At 38.7% G+C, this 22351-nt stretch overlaps 1 protein-coding gene across 1 annotated transcript in view; it reads left to right on the top strand.

Moving 5' to 3' along the window:
• Positions 1-22351, top strand: part of tbkbp1 (TBK1 binding protein 1) — an 88137-nt gene that overhangs the window by 1437 nt on the left and 64349 nt on the right. The window lies entirely within an intron of this gene.

Genomic DNA, 22351 nt, shown 5'->3' with positions numbered 1-22351 from the left:
ATTGGTGCCAAAGTGGCAGAATAAGAGACAACAGCATCGTTTAGTCTGCAAAGACATTACAGATGGAGCGTCGGTCCCGGTTTGATTAGAGATTTAGTCACGCACCAGTAATTTCTCCTCCAGATTAATCCTGATGGGCTCATAACAATAACACATCAGTAAAAACTTTAAGCAGAACAAAAACCATTACCCTCAAATTAATAAAATGAAGCTGTATTTTATAAGACAAAGATGGACTTCACCTTTTGAAACAACAGCTGATGCTTGTATTTTTTATTTTTTGTAGTTTCATTTCACAAAAATTCAAAAAGGCTGCAAAAGCCTGAAAAGGCCACAAGCAAATGAGAAGCAGGCAGTCTCAATTGGCCTTTCCTGTAACAATCAAAACCCAAAACGTGCATGTCACCGGCTGAAAACCCTTGTTGATGCTTTCTTCAGCTGAATGTCAGAGTGTTCCCACAAGAGGATGCAATGTAAACAAACAATTCAGCTCTGCAGAACTCAAAGAATCCTTTAAAAACATACCAGGAAAGCATTTGTTCCACATTATACTGTTGATGCAACAACATCCATGGCACCCATGTAAAAAAAAAAAAAACTTTAAGCTATGAATCCTGTTAGGGAGGAAGAAGAAAGGAACTGAATCCCTCATCATCCATCATCTCCATCACTCCAGATGATAACACCTTTGTGTAACAAGGATAAAGGTGCTGCAACAATAACACAAATACTTTAATCTAGCCTGTTAAGGAGGGAAAATTGCTCACAATTCATCCTTTTCCTGTCGTGAACATGCATATTATGGGCTCTTTAAAGTAAGAAGTACCGAGTGATGTTGTAGGAAAAGCACTTTTAAGCAGCCACTTCCAACGAAAAGTATAGACTTTTCGGCACTTTTACATAGGTAAAAGTGCCGAAAAACACGCAAAACTCTCACATTCACTTGTTGCTACGCAAGTTCTTACTCCGTGGCTCTGTGGTAAAGAAAAAAGTGCAGCCACTGAATGTTCTTGCCAGTTAAACAAGGTCTAATTTTGACCAATCAAGGACTTGGATTTGGTAGTGATGTATGGATGGGGTCCATGTTATTTCAGGGAAATGCCAACCATTTGAAACTTGATCACGGAGGAGAATTAATAATGGCAGTTTAGCTCGGCCAGAATTATTTGACACCAAGGTCTATTCCAAGATTGTGCCTTTTTTTTGACATTTTGCACCAAGCCTCTGCCAACTGTAGGTGGTAGACATGCACTAGTAAACTGTAGCAAAAGAAAAAGAAGAAGCAGACCCTCCAAGTTTGTCCAGTGTGAACACCATGGGCTAAAAGCGCGTTCAAGAACCTGTGATTAGTGTGTTCTTGAATGTGCGTCACATTCCCGGTTTATCTGTAGCTTGTGGCTCCGAAATAGCAGAAATTGTGGTCACAAAAACCCCTGAATGCTCACTGATGATGCTGCTTTCAATGATCCAAAGATTTCCAAGCTGAGTCATTAGCCCCATGCCAAAGTCTGTCAGTCAGCGTCACTGTGCTTCATAGGGGTCTTTAGGTTACACAGAGAGCCCTTCTTCCTCCTGAGCTTTCCTCCGGCTGCACGGGCTTGATTCTTTCACATTTGCAACTGTTTAGCCCACCCTACCTCTCTGTCCCCCTGGGGTTCCCATCAAAAGGAGCTAATTCAGGAACCTGAATCATAACTTCACCTGTTAATCACACCACTGCTGTTCAGTCTCTGGTGGGTTCTGTCTTCTTTTGCTGATTTCTTGGCTTCCTGATCGTGTATTTTGAGCCCTCTTGGATCTCAGCAGGCTTCGATGTGCTTGAAGCTGTTGTGTAATGCACTCTGTAATGTGCTGATTAGTGCTGTACATGGTGTTTTTTTATTTATTTTTAAAGATGATGTGTTGGAAAATAATTATGACAAGGGTCTGACTGTTGGAAAGAAATGGCCTCTCTGAATCATGAAATAACTTTTTGTAAGGACATAACCCTCTGCACATCGCAAACAGATGTTTGGGCTTTTTTTGCTCTTCCTATTATTTAAAGACCCATGCCATTCATGTTTTAATCTATTTTTAAAGCGTTCCAAGTGGTCTTTAATTAAAATTATGCAGTTTTTAGCTAACATAAAAGAACCTTTTCTAGGACATAGTTTCTGCAGAGCAGCAGTAGTTCATTTGAAATTCACGTCTGACCAACCCCGTCCCCTCTTCCTGTCAACTATCTGTTTAGACACTACCGTTAGCTTACAGCCTCTCACACCCTTAGCCTAACATTACCGATGCAACAAAAAAGGCGAGCAATATTAAAGCTATCCAGTCGTACAGTTTTGAGCCAAATTCTGCTCAGACGAGGAAAATAAAGACATAAATGGATCTAGTAATCTACAAGTGGATCCATTAGAATGGAGTGGAGCAGGAAGCTCGTGGCCCGCTCACTGTATTTTCTCTGCACAAATAAGCTATTTTTTAAACAGCATTTTTTATCTGCTCCTGTTTCACAACAATTTAAATAAATAAGTTCTTAGAAATGCAATTTTAAGCTTAAGTTTCTTTATATAAGTCTTCCATCATCTGAATAATGCCACAAAAACATGTTAGAAACACCCAAAAAATGTAATCAGAGTGGATCTTTAAGGAGAAACACCTTGAGGGGACACCAAGACTGGTCAGGTGCAGCTTTGTCATTTCTGAGGATGAACATAAACCCACTCTTCAAGCGTTCATATAGATAATTAATAAATATGGATAATAAGATAATTGGGAGCCAATCTGTGCAGCATGACCTTGAAAAGAGCTCCTCAGGTCTGTTGTCAGAGTGTGTTTTTGTGTGTGCGACTGCTGACACAATCAGGTTCAGAACACTAGCATCTTATATTGAACAGAGGAAGGGATTTTTGGCGCTCGGCGCAAACGAGAAGCAGTTGCAGTTTGGACAACCTACTGGATGCTTTCAGAGATGCTGAATCCAGACCAAAATCTCTGCAAACATTCCAGTCTTTGGAGTTCAAGGATTCAGTATTCCACATTTGAAAAAGCAGGCCTCTCTTTTTGCAAATTACTTATTAAGGAATCTAAATAACTAAATCTAAATAATTATTTGTGACTTTTTTATTTTTAGCCTCAAACAAAATGTTGAGCTTTCGATCTAGTTTTATCATCAGTAAGTGAATACAACAATTAAAAAAACAATCCATCCAAGACTTCTTTTATTCTTTGTCCATTTCAGGCTGCAAATCCCAGCTCTTTTTGCATAAAGCAGTGTTTTTCAACCAGTGTTTTTCAACCAGAGATGGTCAGGTGCGCCGTGGGAAATTGCCCTAATTAACTGATCCAAAAACATTTACCATCTCCAGGATATCAGCTCTGTGTTCATCCAAACAGGCCCTAATAAAACACTGAGTAGTTAGGGATATGAAAGATCGTAAAATACTTTTTTCTTTGTGTTTATTTGATTCTAGTAAAGACATTTTGATAAGAATGACGGTACCGCAATTTAGCTGTAGCGGCAGCTGTTTTCGGAAAAGTCCCGCCCCTTCAACTGTGTCCACCAATCATTCTTGAAGGCTTAATCACATGTCATCTGTCTGACCAATCAGAAGTGGTTAAAGTCCTCACTTCCTGATTCGATTCTGCTCATAAACCTGCTTAGTTCCAACAAAAAGAACAGCTAAAGCTCATATTTAGGGGTGTAGCTTTTCGCGGGATCTGGTATCAGACTGTGGAAAAAGTGAACAAAACAATGAAGCTCAGAGACGCTAGTCCTTCTGGCCTTCGGCGGCTGTTTGCACTACATCTCCCATTAGGCATTGGGTTAAAGTGACAGCGTCTCAGTGCACGAGTCTTCCTTTGACGCCTTGAAACCACAACGAACACACATCAGACAGTTTTTAAGTCTTCTAACTTAACTTTTATTACATCAACTTTTATTACAAAAAAACAGCTTCAACTTCCAGCTTTTTCTGCCACAATTGTCAAAAAAATGCATGTGAGATTGTGGAGGGGCTGTAGATCAATACAGACTATGAATTTCTCCTTTTTTTTATTTTTTGACGCTGGTGTGCCGCTGGATTTTTATCAAGGATGAAGTGTGCCGTGGCTCAAAAAAGGTTGAAAAACATTAAGTAAAAATAAGAGTAGAGGTTTTGTTAACTCACTTCTCCTTTTTTCTAAACCTGTTATCAATCATTTAACTCATCCAGGAATATTTTCTAACATCAAAAACAAAAAAATGACTTTGATGTGGAAAACCCTCATGGTTCTGATAAAAGACGAAGAAGCGGTTGCACAAAACGATGGAAAAAATAAACCACGCTCTCCTATGTTCAGGCCAGGCCCCTGTTCATGCATACTTGATTGCTGTTTTTGTCTGCCCCACTTCAAACAGAAAGACAAGACAGAGGGATCATATAGAACTTTAAAAAATTCATTTCCTTTGACCCCTTTTTTTTCAAGAAAAAGATTTGTTTCAACGGGATCATTAGATTTTTTGGGCGCAAAAAAAGGCCATCTTAAATGTAAACCAACATGTTTCACCGTCTTTAGCTGGAGTAAGTAAACTATAGAGGGCTTTCTTCTACATTGTTGTTCAGGTATCACGATCCACTCTATTTTATAATCTTAAGGTTTCACATCCTTGGGGTTTGTGATCGTTTGCTTGTGCACAGCTCTCCTGAAATCCCATGTCAGCATAAAAAAAAAAGGCTTAGGTCTGGATTTTGACCGGGTCACTGCAACTGCATGATTATTCTCTTGTGCAGCCATTCTGTTGTAGATTTGCTACTGTGCTTGGGGTCATTGTCTGGTGTTATGACCTATTTTGTAACTCTTTTCAAATTGTGGGGCTTACAGATTACATGGATGATTGCATGAAATTACAATATTTATAACTATCAAATAAACTTGACAAATTTCACAAACATGTTTCAAATTAGCTTTGCTTAAAGACTCACTCTGATGAAAATCATGTTTTTTGGTGTTTTGAACATGTTCTTGTGGCATTTTTCTGATGATGGAGGACATATATAAAGGAAATTAGGCTTCAAATTGCATTTCTGAGAATTTCTAATGAAATTATTGTGAATAAGGAGCAGACGAAAAAATGCAGTCCGAAAAAGATAGTATATTGGTGATGTAGAAAATATGCTGGGGAGGCCACAAGCTCCATGCTCCAAGCTCTCAGCAACATTGAGAGAATGGGGTTGCTCCATGCCCAAATTTCTAATCAACTAATTCCACTCTGCAGAAACTACATCCTAAAGAACGACAGATTTTTGGATTTTACCAAAAAACAGCATAATCATAAGTAAAAGACCACTTGGAACACTTTTACAATAGATCAAAAGATGATCAGAGTGGGACTTAAATGGACTTTGAGGATGACCTATGACATGTACTTACATAAAGCCTTTCTACCTTCCTTGAAGACCCAAAGTGCTTTAGAGTCAGTTCCATTCACCCATGCACACACACGCATTCACATCGATGGCAGTTCCACTGCCTTACACCGCTGCAAACCTAAATCATCATTCTCCGTTAGGAATAGGCCTTAAAAGAGCAGAAGGAGCTCCAAAAAAGAAAAATAAATGTTTGTAAAACAGATCTTTGATTGTTTTCCAAACTGATTTTGGAGGGTCAACCACTGGCAGGGGTGTTGCAAAGGCCCCTGGAAGCCCCAATTTAAATTTAATTGCGCCCTAATTAAGCAGTGTAGTTTCCCTTTACATTATCTGATGTTTAAAAAACATTTGAAAGAAAGAAAAAATGTTAAGTTTGATTCTCAAAAGCAACATAAATGTAAAGATTTGTTTATATTTATGCCGACACATGAATGTGAATTATCTGATAGTACAGTTTTAACATGATTAAAATATTTTATTTATAATATAATTATAAAGGCTTAGGTCTTTACATTTCTCACATGCAGCTCCTTTGCTACGATATTTACATTTCTTTACACCCATCTTTTCCCTCTTCGTCCTATGGAGGGTCATAGGACTAAGCATTGAACTGCCCCGATTACTTCAGAGTAAAGCCGAGGTGAACCCTGGACAGTTTTTCCGGGACAGACACACTCAAACCTAAGGGAATATTTAGACCGGGGGTCGGCAACCTGTACCACTCAAAGAGCCATTTGGATCAGTTTCCCACAGAAATGAAATTAAAGGGAGCCGCAACACTGGGGGTGTTAGAAAAAATCGATCTGTCGATATATCGCGATAGTTCATTTGGCGATACTTGTATTGATTCAAAATGCAGTCATGATATTTATTTAACTATTATTTTAATTATTTATAAAAGTTAGGTTTCCTTTGATCTTTTGTCCATTTTACACGATCTTGAATAAACTTTTCCATCAGTGAGATGATGGAAAAAAATTCACTTTGATGCAGACTCGTTTCTATTTTTTTTGTTTGTTGCGGGACTGGAATCATTGACGGTGAGTCTAAGCCCCGCCCCACCTCTCTACCTGTTCACATCCTCTGCAGCTTCGAGTTGTTTCCCCCCGCGTGCAAGCCCCCCCTCCAGCGTGTTCTACACAGACAGCGCAACATACGGTCATCATAGCAGCAAGTTGACAGGATAGTAGGGGCGCCATAGTGCAAATGTTTATATATATATATAAACATTTGCGTTAAACGTTTGCATTATATATATATTTATTTAATGCGGAAATGGGTGGTTTTAGTCTAGGAAAAAAACATTTGGGTTTTTTGGCGTTCATGTGTCTCCTACGAGATCGCCACTGACTGTTTTTTAAGAAGAACTTTCCATCCAATGACAGCGTGCTCACGCTGCTCTCTTCCTCCTGCCCACTCGCACTACCAGACGGTGTTAAAGACAACACGACAATCTTAAAACATGACAGTTATTTTACAAAACCACAGACCACAGACAAAACCACAGACAGCCGCAGCACAAGGATAAAAGAGCCACATGGGCATCAATTCTTTTGATGTAGAATGAAATGGAGAAAGTGGAAAGTCCAGTGCTAATGATCTAAACTGGGGTATTTATGCATTTCACTCAATGAATGGATTCCATTCATTGAATGTGTGCAGACAGGGCGAGCATATCAGTGTTGAACAGTAGCCACAGCTCTTTTAACTATGTCTCTGAAAATCTTTACCCCTCCAACAACCAGTCTGCCTGCAAACAGCAAATCTTATCAAACATCTTGACATGGAGTTGACCAGTTTATACATTGCCTAGCTACAAAAGTGTTTTATTTGTTTATTGGCAAGTTAACTGTAGCCCAGTAGAAATGTTTTTTTTTAAAGAAAGTGTGTTCTTCAGGCAAAAATATATAACGAAATACAAAATTTACATATTTTCTTTTGGTGTTTTGAAGCTTGAAAAATCTAGTATCTGTTATGTATCCCACAAAAATTAATTAATCTTTCCCTTTTAAACTATCACAGTCCAATGATTTTATTGGACTGATGTGATGCATCAGTTGTGTGCTTTGGACAAGAGTTTATCATTTAACACATAAAAACAGATAATCTTTACATGTTTTATATTTACATATTTTTATTTTTACTCATATTTGTACATAAATCATCACACTTCCTTATTTGTCAAAATTTGCAGTAATCAATTTTTGAAAACCCAAAACTAAAAAACTCACCTCTAACTTTTCCTTCACTTCTCTCCTGGATTATGATGAAACTGAATATGTGTTATCCTTGTCATGAAGAGTGAAATTCGAAAACTTTCACTTTTGTTAATACAAATAAAAATGCCTCGACTCTTTGTTTGAGGATCACACCCTTCGACATGCAGCAACAGCAAACATCTTGCTTTCTTTGAATAAATTCCAACTGTTTTCACTAACAAAGTCTTTTAGAGACATAATGTTTGAATGAAATGTAAAAGAAATTCTTGCTGAAAGAAAAACAAAAGGCAGAAGGCAACAAAGACTTTCCAGAGTACAGGCTGTTCTTTTAAAAAGTGCAGAAGATGCTCCTGAAGTTATTTTTGTTTTTCGACAAACCTTGCCCTTTTTAGTCTTTCAAGCTCAGCTAGTTGCTTGTGTGCGACTTCTTCTATCTCCAGCTGGAGTTTGCTGTATATCAGCCTCATCAGAGCAGCCTAAACAAAGAACACTTACTTGTTTATTATATGGTGAAGCCTGCTCTTTGGAGATCAGATGATCCTGCAGCATCATTGGTACTGTGAAGGGCTGATATCATCTCTCATCTCAGCCAGATGAGCTCAGTACAATTGAATAAGGCTCTGATGACTCAGGATCTAATTAATGCTTAAGATGCAATAATTGTGGAAAATATATCTAAATGGGATTATGTAGAGCACAAAAGCATGGCAGGGAAATATTAATGAGGTTTTTGTCTAAATGTGTTCATTCCAGTTTCAGTTGCAGCATTTTTTGGATCCATTTCTAATCGTCAACACTTTTTTTTCTATAGTTACATTTATTTCAACTAGTATTTTAGATATTTTCACATTTCATCATATTTTCAAAATCTATGAAATAATGGTGTATCTGATTAACTGCGTTGTTGATTAGAAAGAAATTAATTTATTGTTTATGCCATTAAAGTTAACAGTAAATTCTCTACTGTCTGGCAGATTTTGTATAAATAGTTTTTTTTAAATAGCCGTCTATTGGGAGTTTTGAACCTTTCCAGTGATTGTATTGATGAGCAGCAGATAAACTGCCCTAGAAATTAAATCAACTCTTGTGGTTTTAGCCCACTGACTGTAAAAACAATGGACAGCTCAACCCCTCCCTTCTCGTGTTCCTAAAACGGGCGCTGCCATGTTAAAATATATATATATGGGTGATGTCACACCTCGATTCGTCCATTGTTTTTACATTCTATGGTTTAGATATAATTTTCTTGATGCTAGAATGTTGAAATAACAAAGAGCATCAACACACTAGCGCTATGGTGCAAAACTCTGCAGACTTTGTATGCTGAGGTTCAGCTCACTTGTTAGATCATCTTTTGCCTTTTGGCTGTTTCCCTTTAGGGGTCCCACAGCCAATCATCCCTGTTTGTTGTTCGCATGATTGATTTGGCTTTGCGACAGAAGGCTTTCCTGACACTACACTCTACGTTTACCCAAACTCACTTGGTAAACCTATTTATAAGAAGGTGTGGAGATAATATGAGGGATAAAAAGAGAAATGTGAAAAGGGGATGATAAGTGATGATAAAAAAGAGAGGAAAAAACTGAACAAAACAAGTAAATAGATGAGAGGAAATGACATAAACAAGAGCATGAAAATATGAGACAAGGAAAAGAATGAAATGACGTAAATTCAAAGCATGAATAAGGAAATATGTGAGCTAAGGACAAGAGAAGAAGCTTTATTAATCCAGAAGGAAGTTATAAAGAGCGAAATGACTTGAAAAAAAGGAGAATAAATACTTCAAAATGTGGAAGCAATGTCTAGAGATGGATTGACAAAACGAGAGAAGGAAGTTTAGAAAAACATAACATATTTTTCTAGCCTTTGAAGACACATAAAGACACATAAAAAATGAGATAAAGTGAAAAAATATGCAAAGGGAGAAAAAAATGAACCTAAAACGAGAATTGACCAGATGTTTAATTAGTCCCACAATGGGGATGTTTTACAATAGACCACTGACATAAACATTTAGTTCAAGTTGGCATCAAAAGCATCTTAATTTCAGAGTATATCATCAGTGTATTCCAAGTATAATTGCACTTACCTATATAATTGTATGTTTTAATAAACACAAAGAATAAAACAAAACAATTAACACTTTATTACCCCTAGCACAACAATTTACGTTATTTGTCCAGGCTGTTCTGCGTAATAGAGGAGGAGGGGAAAGCAATCACTTTGACGTAATAATATACGACTGTATCTTTAAATCATCTTTTACGTTTTTGGCCATCCAAATTTTGAAGGAAAGTACATAAAATAGTGAAAAATAAATGTGATATTTTCTTTTCAAGTAACTTTCAGTGGTTTGCACTCTCACCTCGCAGTGAGGAGGCCTAGCTTCAAATCCCAGCTAGGACCTCTCTGTGTGGATTTTTCATGTTCTCCTCATGGGTTGCTTGGGTTTTCTCAGGGAACTCCAGCTTCCTCTCATGGTCCAAAAGCATTTTTCAGGTGGATTGGTAGCTAGGTGGAAGTGTTTTTTTTATGTGTGGTTGTATGGCCCTGTGATGGACTGGTAACCTGTCCAGGGTGTACCCCACCACACATCACTATTCTGTTCAGGAGTCCAGGGCCTAGTCCCGTGGCAGACCTCTGCCGGCAGGCTGGGGACCAACGCCCTAGGGTTGTACTTGAGATTGTTCCTAGGGAATCTTTGACCAAAAACGCCAAACTAAAGGGGCCCAATGGCACTGTCCAACTGCTGTGCTGTGGTTAGTAGGCCCATGGTCACTATATCTGTTGTGAGGTAAGGTGGCAACGTTTGGCATCGAAAAAGCGATTTTAAGTGACATCACAAGCCCACTCTAGTCTCTGACTGCTTGAAAATGCTGGAGTTTCTACTGAACACCTGAGGTTCAGATTAGCCATAAAAATAGAAAGTAATTCCTCTTACCCAGCAGTGTCATTATCAGTGAGCAGAATACATTACAAACACACGACCCCCCCCCCCACACACACACGCAGACACACATTGAGGAAAGTGTCTGCCCAGAGTTGGTGCTAACATAAGTCACAGGATAAATAATATATACAAAACCACATTTATTCTCCTTATTGTCTGTGCTGTCGTCCTTTACTCGTTTGCAATGATTTGTGCCTCTGATTCCCATAATATGCGTTATGATTGTATTCCTATGTGGGATGTTTATGTAAGCTATTTACTGATTGAACCTCTTCAGGAGGATGCTAGAAGTGCTTGCTGGCTGATGGAATATTCATGGATGCCTTTTCAGGGTCACAAGCAGTAAAACATGGATGAAACAGAGAAAAAGAGGGGCTGACGCACTTTGGTGCTCTTGCTCTTTGAGTTAGTTTTACAGCTGATCCTTCTAGTTGAGCCTTTGCTCTTAAATAAGTCAAAGAGCTGCACAACCAGCTTTTGTCAGGTGGTTTATTATGCGACAGCATTTGTCTGTGTAATGTCAACAAGGGTTATTCTGGGAAAAGTCAGCTATGGATATTCATTTTTGATGCAACAGTGCATTGTTTGCTCAGGTTCAGTCTTGTGGTACCCCCCCCCCCCCCCCCCCCCAAAAAAAAAAGGGAAAAAAAAGAAATGACAGCTTTGTTTGAAGCATAACTGTTAAAAGTTGTTGTTTTGTAAGTCTTCTTGGTTAAGGTGGAGACCAAATTGACCAGTCATGAAGAGACAGTCATCTTGCATGATGCTCCATCAGCTGTCCAGACAGATTTCAGTCAACAAAGCTAATGGGATCCCAAAAATGCTGTGCAGCCAAAAACACCTGAAAGCAGGTTTTCTGCAAATACTTTCATAATCTGAACAGAGGATACACCTCACACAAGTGTGCCAACCTTGAAATGAGAAGCAGAGGTGCCTAAGGCCCCATTTGCACTGCTTGGTTCGAGTGACACAATTCCGATTTTTTCCTCTCACGTGGGACAGATTGGATATGATTCCGATCTGTGCCACCGCATGGATTTCGATTTTTTCAGATTGGATACAGGCCTCATTCATATGTGGAAATAAATCGGATATGAATTGGATACGTGCATTTGTGTGTGCCATGTAAGCAGACAAATCGGATATTCCCCAGTAAATGCGAGTCGTACGTGTCATCACCATCTATAATGCGAACTCTAATACAAAGAAATACAAAAGAATTTCCAATATATCGAAAATTTTATTCAATTCACAAACAGCAGTTCAAATAGCTTTTTCAAACATTTTGGCATCAACTCAAAAAAGTGCTTTCCAGGAAGTCAGGAATATATTAAAACACAGAGATAAAGACTGAACACATTTTCCAAGAAAAAAAGTAGCTAAGAACGTTTAGATCATGAACTCGTTTCAATTGAATTTTCAAACACACAACTCTGTAGTTAAAAGTGTGTTGGTGGAGAGGAATCACTAAACCTTTTGTGATCAAAGGCAACATGTCTGTGGCAGACTTTTCCTGACAAGACAGAGCAAACACAACAATATTGCACAAGGAAAAAAGGTCAAAGTTGAAATAATAATGCATCCGTATGTGTTTGAAACCAAAAGCACTGCATTTGTGGTAATGTCATACCTGCAGCAATAGGATTAGATATGTCAGAACAAAATACCATCAATATTTCTAATAAATTTACACCCATAACCTTAACATAATAAATAAGCATATTTTGACTTATTCATCTTTTGTTACATTATAAGACAGGGCCTGAATAACTTATTGCCAGTAAATTCTGAAATGATGCTTTATCGCATGTATAATGAAATGTTGTTACTTTTTCCTTAGTTTGCTGGCCTAATTCCTCATTTTTTCCAGTCACAGTAATTAGAGTGGGGATCAGCTGTAGTATTCATTCGAAAACTTTTTCACATTTCATATTGACATTTGGCAGAACAGAAAGAAAGTCCTGGTTTAATCTGACTTTAATTGGTTATTATTTTACAAACTGAACTCAAAACGTCATAAATATCAACTGCTGCGACGCCAAAAACATGAACTAAACAAAAAAACAGCTGTGCAGCGATAAACATCTGCAGCTAGCTGCTATGCGCTTTACCACTCACGCATGCGGGGCGCTCACGTTCCATCCACTGTTACTCATTTCACGCCACCTCTCATCAGCAACAGTTTCAAAATCACATGATCATTATCAGAATGTTTTCATTTCACCATTTTACCAGTAGATTCTTTTTGTTTTCCTATATGGGGCGCACTAATTTAAATTTAATTTTTTTTTTTTTTTAACTTGTTCTGTCCAACAACTGAGCAAACAGATTAGAGCTGAAGGCTTTTTGTGTTGGACAGGTTTTACTATCACAAAAAGAGGTTAGATAGCTTCGAGAAACTAGAGTGTAGATTTGTATAAACCCCTTTTTGTCCTATTATTTTTTATTTATTTGTTACATGTAGTGTGTGTGGGGAGGGAGAGGGGAAGAATGTGAAGGGAGGGTGGAAGAGAGTAAAAGGAAGAAAGGTGAAAAGGTTGGGGATACAAGCACTGATTTGAATAAGTTATTATTTTAAGCTGTAAAAATTATACCAGATCTGCTGGAAAGACAAATATTACAACAAAGGTGAAAATCTGACACTAAGATGAGCGAAAAAAAAAAAAAAAATCTGTCCATCAATACACTGTGGGTAAGGAGGAGGGATGAAGCAGACAAGGAGCAGTGTGGCAGTGTGCACGTGGGGGTGGAGATACATGCATGCTGCCGACGTGAACCGTGTGTTCATAAGGGGAACCAGATCCTACCCAGCCAGACCAGCCAGACCAGGAGAGGGGAGGAGAGCCCCCCAGGCCAGAAGCCCCCCCAGCACCCGGACCCAGGCAGCCCGGGAGGGGAGGAAGAGGGGACCGCCCCCCCCATAAATTGCGCCTTCTTGAAGGCTGATGTGGAAAAGAGGCAGTATTTATAGGCTGTAGGAGGGCGAGGTCACAATAACAGCGCTGCCTGATTGGACCCTTTCTTCATGACGCCATAGGGAAAAAAGATCATTGTAAGAAGAGATGATCACTCAAACCTGATTTTTTTTTAAATACGAAAGATACAAACAGATGACAGATCAAGTGATTATTGTTGTTACACCATCGTGTGCCGCTGTCTTTCCCTCCGTGCAAACTGTGGCATGCGTGCCCTAGGTTGCGACTACTAGGTTAAACATTAATCATTAAGAAATATTTGTATCCATTCATCCATTTTCAGAACCAACTGAATCCCTTTCGGGATTCTTTTCCAGAAATGCTGAAGTCTATTCCAGCTACTGTTGTGCAAAGGTAGGGTACACCCTGGACATTGCACTTCTTTGTTGCCGGGCCACACAACCACACACACAAGGCTATGGGAAGAAGCCGGAGTGCATGGAGTATAGACATTTTTGCAGAATCTGCAGAAACCCATGCATTCATGAAAAGAACATGCAAACTCCAAACAGAATGGTTCCAGCTGGGATTTTTTTATGTTGTGAGGTAAGAGCATTGACTACATATGAGAACTGGACTGAATGAGTATTACGTCACCTGTAGAAAATGGCTTACTTCCGGTTCATGGGAAATCAGGGTTTCGATTCCCAGGGGATGCAATGAGCTTAATCCAGTGTGGGCCCTTGGGTTAGACCCTTAGGCTGCTGCCTAACTATGTATCCAGCCCAGATAGGAGGATGGTATCAGGAAGGGCACCAGCACAAAAATCTCTGTGCAAATCAGTGACAGCTGACAGCTCAATAGAAGCCTATGGGATTTTGGCTTCTTGGAGCCAGCAAGTACTTCCTGTTTGGAACGGCAGGGGGCAGGGGGCACTCAGTCCAGTTCTCATATACAGTCAGTGGGGGAGAGTGCTAACCACTGTATCACCATGCAGCCCTAAGTAATTTTTCTTTCTTAAAATGTCAATAAAATCCACAAGCTCATATATTTTTTCTGTTCCAACTTTGAATTTGTGCCAAACCCATTGCGTTGAAGGTGTCACATGGTACCATATTTCTTGTTTTGTTTGTTTTTGTGACTCTACAATACCTTATCTGGCATAAATTTGTCAAACACCTTTTCTTTTACTCCCTTCCTTTTTCTTTTGTTCTCTATCTTTTTTATCTTTTGCTTGTATAACTGTGGGGTAAAATCAGCTGGCCAAGGCAGTGACTGCAGGCTGTCTCTTTCCTTCTCCTCTCCCGAGCAGCCCACCTGCATCAACGTTCTCTCTATCAGCGTTTTTTGGATATACATGAGTCATGTCAAAGGAAAGAAAGCCTTGCCTCTTACCAAACTCGACTTTGTCTCTCTCAGAGGCAGCAAACTCACACCTCCCACTGCACCGACCAGGCTTTTTTCATTGTTCAGAAGCAACCCCATTGACTTCACCAAAGTCTTTTCACAAGACTACAAAAGGACTTCAAGGATGCAAAGTGATTGGTTTTTTTATCTCCTCTTATGAAACCTTGAACATGGTGTGACAGCAGGAGGATGACATAACAGCGTTGTGTTTTGTTGTCAGAGGACACCTGGTTGCTGAGGAGACTGGAGGAATGTGATGTAACGGCAATGTAATGTGAGCACTCACTGTCTCAGCCCACTCGAGGCACTGTGCCGACCACGGAGGAACAATTTTGTGCAATTCACAGATGATGTCAAAATCTGTGTGTGGTCTGGTGAAAAAGCCTAGTTTGAGAAAGAGGTAGAGTGCTTTTTGCCAGGCTTGGAAACGTCACCCTCTCTGGGGATTCACACGGTTCTTTTTGTGTCTCAGGAAAACCAGGTTACCCACTTGCTTGCCGTTCCTTACTGGACTGCTTCAACTCTCTCCGGGGCAACTAAAAATATCTACACACTGAGAATGTCTCACCTGAGCTCTGCGGGAAAATGCTTAAAATGCTTTAATATACTCAATTAAAAAGATGTTCAGGAGGACTGTTTTGCAAACCCAGCTACAGAGATTTTGTTGAGCAAAATAAATAGATCATAAACAGGTCTGAGTGAAGTACAATGACAACATCCATAAGCACAAGTGTGCCTTCTTCAGTCTGCAGTCATGGCAGAGTGATGATCTGTCGTCTGACAGATGTTAAGGAAAAAATAATCAGGAAAATCTGTGGGTTTGCAGCAGGGCCAGGTCCATAGATTTCCAATAAATGTGTTGCCGGAAAAAAAAAAGCAAGCCTCAGGCGGAGTGACGCATGAGCATGACTGAGAGATGCTGCTGGGGTTTTGTGAGTTTTTTGTGCAGCTCTTCTTTTATCTTTTGTGAAGTGAGGTGAAGGCTGTCTCTCGTTCACCGTTAAGTTACCGTCTTTGACCCTTTTTCTGTGTTTGCAGTTGTAGTTTATGATGCTTTTCAGCTTTTTAAGAGCTCAACCAAATGGAAAAAAACTGCCAAAAAAGGCTCTTTAAAGACAGCTGGTACTATTGGAAGGGTGCTCCCATCAGGAATTTTGGAAGAAAAGGAAAAAGCTTTTTGATAACTGATAGAAGAATGTTTTTCTTTTCTATTTTATAATGCTAAATTTAACAAATAAATATTCCCTCAGTTATTATAATTAACAACAAAGCCTTCTGTTTAATAGGACTTAACTATAAAATCAAAGGATATACAGAATGAAAAAAAATGTTTTTAAATATTTCAGTCAATATCATTTTCTTGGTGACTGATGGTTCTTCAGGTTACTTTGAATATCTTTCAGATAAAAAGAATAAAAAAGAAAGTCCTCCAGACTTTATTACAAGTGTTTTCATTGGAAGTATGACAGGAATAAGGGGACGATTATTGTAAATGAGACAAAAGGTGAAATTCTTAAACAAATGCAGAGATACCATTTGAGGAAAAAAAAACTTTTAATGAAAAAACAAAACCCGTCATCTTTAAAAGCTCAATTGCAAAATCTGTAGATATGTAAAACTTATACACTCATATAGTTCAACAGTAGAGTGTAACACATGTATTTATACTTACACACATTCCTCTAGTTCTTTTTTGAGATGTCTAATTTGCCTTTAGTTGTTCTATGTTCGTTTTTGTCTTTGCTGCTGTAATTCAATCATTTTTCTGACAGGATTATTAAAGTCAGGAATATATTAAAACACAGAGATAAAAACTGAACACATTTTCTAGGAAAAAAAGTAGCTAAGAACGTTTAGATCATGAACTCATTTTAATTGAATTTTCATTGTTGTGCTGCTACAGGCAAATAATAACACGGGAAATTGAGGGGAAAAAGCAACTAAATCTGATTCACACAATGTGACATACACTTGCTAATGTATTTTAAAATGAAATGAAAAATAATGCGATCTTGCTGTCATAGCAGGTCAGACCAGAAACCACCCACTCAATGTAAATTTCTCAGCAAACACACAACTCTGTAGTTAAAAGTGTGTTGGTGGAGAGGAATCACTAACACTTTAGCGATCAAAGGCAACATGTCTGTGGCAGACTTTGCCTGACAAGACAGAGCAAACAAAGAAAGATGCACTTAATGTCATTTTTCTTTATCGTAAATAAGAGTCAATTTTGAAAATCAGGATTGTGTGTAGCTTTGGCTTGAAGCACATTTCCGCTTTCTTTGTAAAAGTTCTTGTTGAAAACCTTTTATAAAAATAAACCCAGGAAATCTGTAGCATTTGAGGAATGATGAAGCCTTGTGATGTTCAGTTCTAACTTTCCTCAAGGTCAAACACAGCTTTAGCCTGTGTACCGAGGACTCTGTTTACAGCTGTGGAACATGATAAATACAAGGCCAGTGAGTCATTTGCTGCTTTCTTTGCAATCTTTACTGCTAAGCAAAAAAACAACAACAAATAAAACAGGAATTAATTCAGGACATATATGAAGTTTTTCTCTCTATCGCTTTACATATATTTTATTTAAATCCATCAAAAAGCAAAAAGATTTAATTAACTAAAATAACTTCCCACAATTCTGTACAAAACTGATGAATAAGAAGAATGGTTTCAATCTTGGAGAGTCAAATTTGGCCACTATTCTTTGAAAATATTTTTACATTTTGGTAAAAAAAATTATTTTTATCAATTTTTTATTTTTGACTGCTGGTAATTTCTGCTACCCAAAATAAATAAATAAAACCACAAACATTGTCAAACTAACTTTAAAAGCCTGAAAGATAACTTTTGGGTTTTCCAGGGTTAAATTGCTAATAATAGAGGCCAATTTGTTTCCCTTACTATGTGTTTTTTTATGCATAATTGCCATTGAAAGGCTATTCCTAATATTAAATCTGTAATTTTATACACACATGGACCAAATTTTAAATGCCTTAAAAATAGACTTTCCAATTTCTGCCAAATCAGAGGCCTGGATCAGACACAGAAGGCAACTGAGGGAAAACATTTTTGGCAATCTGCTTTGCTTGCAAAGTAACAGACATCTATTTTCACAGTCTTTTTAAAAAGACTGTGAATATAGATATAAGATCAGCTAATTTATCTGTTGTATTGGGGTCACAGTGGCAGGCCTTCTTTTAAAATTCTCTGTGCATTTTCATGTCTTTATACGTAGAAAAGGGAAAATAGGATGCTCTCTTTTATCAAAGGCTTGCTTCAAAAGATGAAGAGCAAGCTGGCAGCTTTGGCCACTTCAAGTCCACGTTTGTAGCTTGAAAATTCAATAAGAGCCCTACAATAAGTCTGTAAGTGTTATTGTGTGTAATAATTGCAGCTCTTCCAGCTCAGTTTCTGTGAGCAGAGCACAGGCCATGAAAACCTCAGTGGCCGCTCCTCCTGACCTGTATTCCTCCCTTTGAATCTGTCCCTTTTCCAGCTGACTTCACTCCCTCAGCTGTAAAAAGAATGCGTATCGTCCTCATGTTAAGTCCCATGACGCCCCCAGGTCCCTTAGTTATTTTACTTATGTTGTGTTCTTTTCTCAGTCGTCTATTGGTTGTGTCTCTGTGTCAGCAGATGGTTGATTTCTGCAAACACCCATCATGTCTTTGCTGTTTCTTCAGAGATATCCTCCCATTACATCACCTTATTACCTAATAGTTATACACAATAGGGTTGTGCCGATGGACGATATCATCGTCCATCGTGATGGGTGACTGACATCCCGATGGAAAGACCACCATCGTGATGCCACGCCCCCGCCACGTTGCGCGTCGACACCATAAGCCGCGGTTACATGTACAAAATATCTTGATGGGATCAATGGTCAGATTAGAATCCAACCGTGTACATGGGCCCAGAAAAATGTTTTCAGAATATAAAAACGTTCACTAAGGTCACACTTTCCGTCGGAATAAATCATTCGCACATGCGCAGTAGGGTTTGAAAAACGGAAGGATATAAACTCCGCCGAGCGGCTTTTTTTTTTTCAAACTTTATTGTATGTAACAATTCAATACAAAACATTGTTAAACAGCGCCGAGCGGCTATATACATTGACATGTCAGCTCGGTAAAATACGAGACGATCTTCTAAACGTGCTTTTAATAATGTTACGGTTATTATGAAACACCTGTTCGCTCATCATTTGAATTTTAATCCGTGTGGTCAGTGCTTTTTCTGAACGAAGCCAGGATTAGCAGTATGCTAACACGGGCTAACAACATTAGCTTTGGGTGGTGCTGCTTGCTGGCTGCACGTAAACATGTAAGAATAACATCAGCTTTTATTTAGTCGGGACACGACTGGAAACACAAATCCGCGTGATTGTTTGAATGTTTTCTAAGGACTGAGCGACATTTCTGCTTGAAGCTCAAACCGCTGTGTGTGCTGACAATCCGAGCTGTGCACAGACACACACTTTTAGACCCGGTTCTGAGTTCGGTTGCTTGTACCCCTAGAGCTGCGGGACGGATCGCAGTCTTAAATCTCCCACACATACCGCTCATGTACCCCCCCCCCCCCCCCCCCCTTCCCATCAAACACAAAGCTGTAAGTCCGCACTCCCCCGGAAGTGCGGGAGCGGACTACTTCTTTTCTATTTTGTTTGTTACTTTTTTTGTTAAAGTCACTTCCCTCCGTTTATACTGGATCATCGCGGATTAGTCATCAGTCAGGAAATAAAATGAAAAAAGCAAAAAAAACGAATAGCAGTTATATAAGAACGAAAAATGTAAAAATACCCCCCCCCCCCGGCGATGTCAACGTCCATCCCGATGGTTGACAGCAAACATCGTCAACGGCCAATTTAAGGGACATCGCCCAACCCTAATACACAAAGTACATGATGACCTTCAACCTGAATCATTTCTGACTAAAAATTTTAGACTTTCAGTGTTAACCGGTGAATGAAATATCGATGGAAACAAGTGAAAAAAATATTCATGGTAACAGGTGAAAAAAAAAATGGAATGAAGCATCAGAGTTAAGGAGTTACTAAAATTGTTAATGGGTGAAAAAAGTATCGGTGTCAACGAGTAAATAAAGTATCTTTTTAACGAGTGAATAACATTTTTTGCTAATAGGTGAATAAATTATCTGTGTTAACGAGTGCATAAAATATTAATGGTAACAGGTGAAATAGATTTTCAAGTTGTCTAATATATTCCAACAAAAAAAACTAAAAAGTTACTGATATTAAGCCCTTCTGCCTTTTTCATACTTGCCTGCATTTGCGTAAATCTGATTGCGTGATCTGAAAGTGCAAAACTCAATCATTTTCTTTAACAAATTAACTGGCTGGTGCATATCTTAAATGGATGCAATTCAAGTGAAAGTGTGTTTATGAAAGTGTGTTTATGGCAGAAGGAACTGCAGTTACTTCCACTAACTGTTTTCTGGCATATGGTCTGGATTTGGGAAGAGATTACATGTCGCTTCACAGTTTAGCAAAGGACAATATGATCAGAACTAGTAACTTTTATAACAGTAATTGCTTGTTACACGCTGTGGCAAGAATCTCCTGTTTTTGCTTGTTATGTCAAGAAAAACTTCAAAACTGTATTTATTTAGTGTATTTTGGACTTTAACTTTTTGATCAAAGTATAACGAGTCTTGTGAAATCACATAATATATGATTGTGCAGCAACAAGTCTTATGTAGCTTCTGTTCTTGCTTTCTGATCTCTATAACTGAAAACACTTTGCCGGTGTGACATTTGCATCAGCTCCGCTCTCACAGATGGCCGGGTTGACCTCCTTGGGACTAAATTGGTGCTGGCTCTCCACTGACCTCCTCTAGACGTCAGTTTCATTATATCCTCAGCCACACAGCAACAGTCCAGTAAAGAAACAGTTTTTTTTTTTTTTTTTTAAATTAGCAGGGTTAAAGTTTATTTTTAAGCTAAAAATAACACAGTTCCCCTAAATGTTTCTCTTATTGGCAATCAGTGGAATGACACGAATATATAAGAAACTTAGATGTACTCTTTGGGGTTTATCAGTATATTTATCTAAAGAATGTTTAGTCTGTTCGACTTGCTGAAGAAAGCTGCTTTCTGTGCATCATATTTTGTTTCAAAGTCATGGAGGCTGCCTTTAGTTTACACTCTGTAAAATGTTGTAAAAATTGTTTAGACTGAATCCAGTTTGCTCGCATTAAAGTAATGACGAAAAATGACAACATTCGCCTTCATGTTAATGAAACTGTCATTTGTGCAAATGCATCGTTGGCAACACAGAGAGTGCAGAAGGACCGTATTTCTGTGATTAGAAACCTTTTGACTGATAAAGGTTTATCAAGAACACATTCAAGGCCCCCTGCAAAAGCTCCCTCATAGTTGCCTGTCAATAACTGGCGATGGGAATTTTCCTGAAAGCATGCTGTCACACAAATGTTTGGGTGCAGGCTCACTCAATAACCTATCATTTTGTGCAGGAAAGAAAATTGAATAACTGATTTTTCTTTTTTCTCTGAGCTTCAACCCCACACATTTTGATTTTTCACTACAAATGCGAAGTCATGCTGTCGCTTTTGCAATGCTGGGTGACATGCATGACAACTTTCAGTCTAGATCAGGAAAAGGTGATTGTGGGTAAGAAAGACAGACAAACAAAAGAGGGTAAATGATGAACATACATGTATGGTTCATGAAAAAGCAAGAGTGCAATGTTGTAAAAACCAACAGAATTCCTTGTGCTCCATTTTCTTTTTTCGAAAATGAGTTTATTGGTCTGTTAAACAAATTTATTGAGTCTGTTGATGGATAACAACAACCTCCCACTGAAAGTATTACTTAGGTGGCAGAGACTGAATGGAGAAGATGACTGCTGTTGTCAGAGATATTTTATGTCACCACCACTATAGCCCTGTGACTTACCAGTAGCTCCTACCACACACAACATGGACATCAGGTTTAATGATGGATTTTTGGACAAGTGTTTAGAAGCAAATTTGATGTGGGCCAAAATAGAGGCAAATTTGATGCTCAACTTGCGTTTGGTGTGAACGCAAGATAATAGTGGAAATGCTGTGCTGTGCATTGTTACCCAATGAAACAGTGCTCAGACTGAAAAGGATTGGACCAGGTATAGAGCTCTGTCGTACACAATGACTGACTGTTGAATGAGGAAGACTCATTTTCATGAACTAACCGGAACTTTTCAAAGGAATATGGGCTAAAACAGTTAAAAGCAGTTATTGTAAAACCAATTGTATGTTCTGACCAGTTGGAGCTCTGTGGTCTAAAAGAACAAGAATAGACACAAGTCCACTGTCTGCAGCCATGAGGACATCTTTTTTGCCTTCAGCAGAGCTGCTTCGGAGCTACAATGAGCTCTAAATTCAGACTGAAAATCCCCAAAGCCCATTTCTGTTCAAGCGCATAGAGTTGATCTGCAACAGTTT

The sequence above is a fragment of the Oryzias latipes genome, chromosome 19 (assembly GCF_053564925.1).
Source record: "Oryzias latipes strain Hd-rR chromosome 19, Olatipes_Hd-rR_3.1".
Taxonomy (NCBI): domain Eukaryota; kingdom Metazoa; phylum Chordata; class Actinopteri; order Beloniformes; family Adrianichthyidae; genus Oryzias; species Oryzias latipes.
Note: the sequence above shows the minus strand (reverse complement) of the source record. Positions and strands in the feature narration are given on the sequence as shown.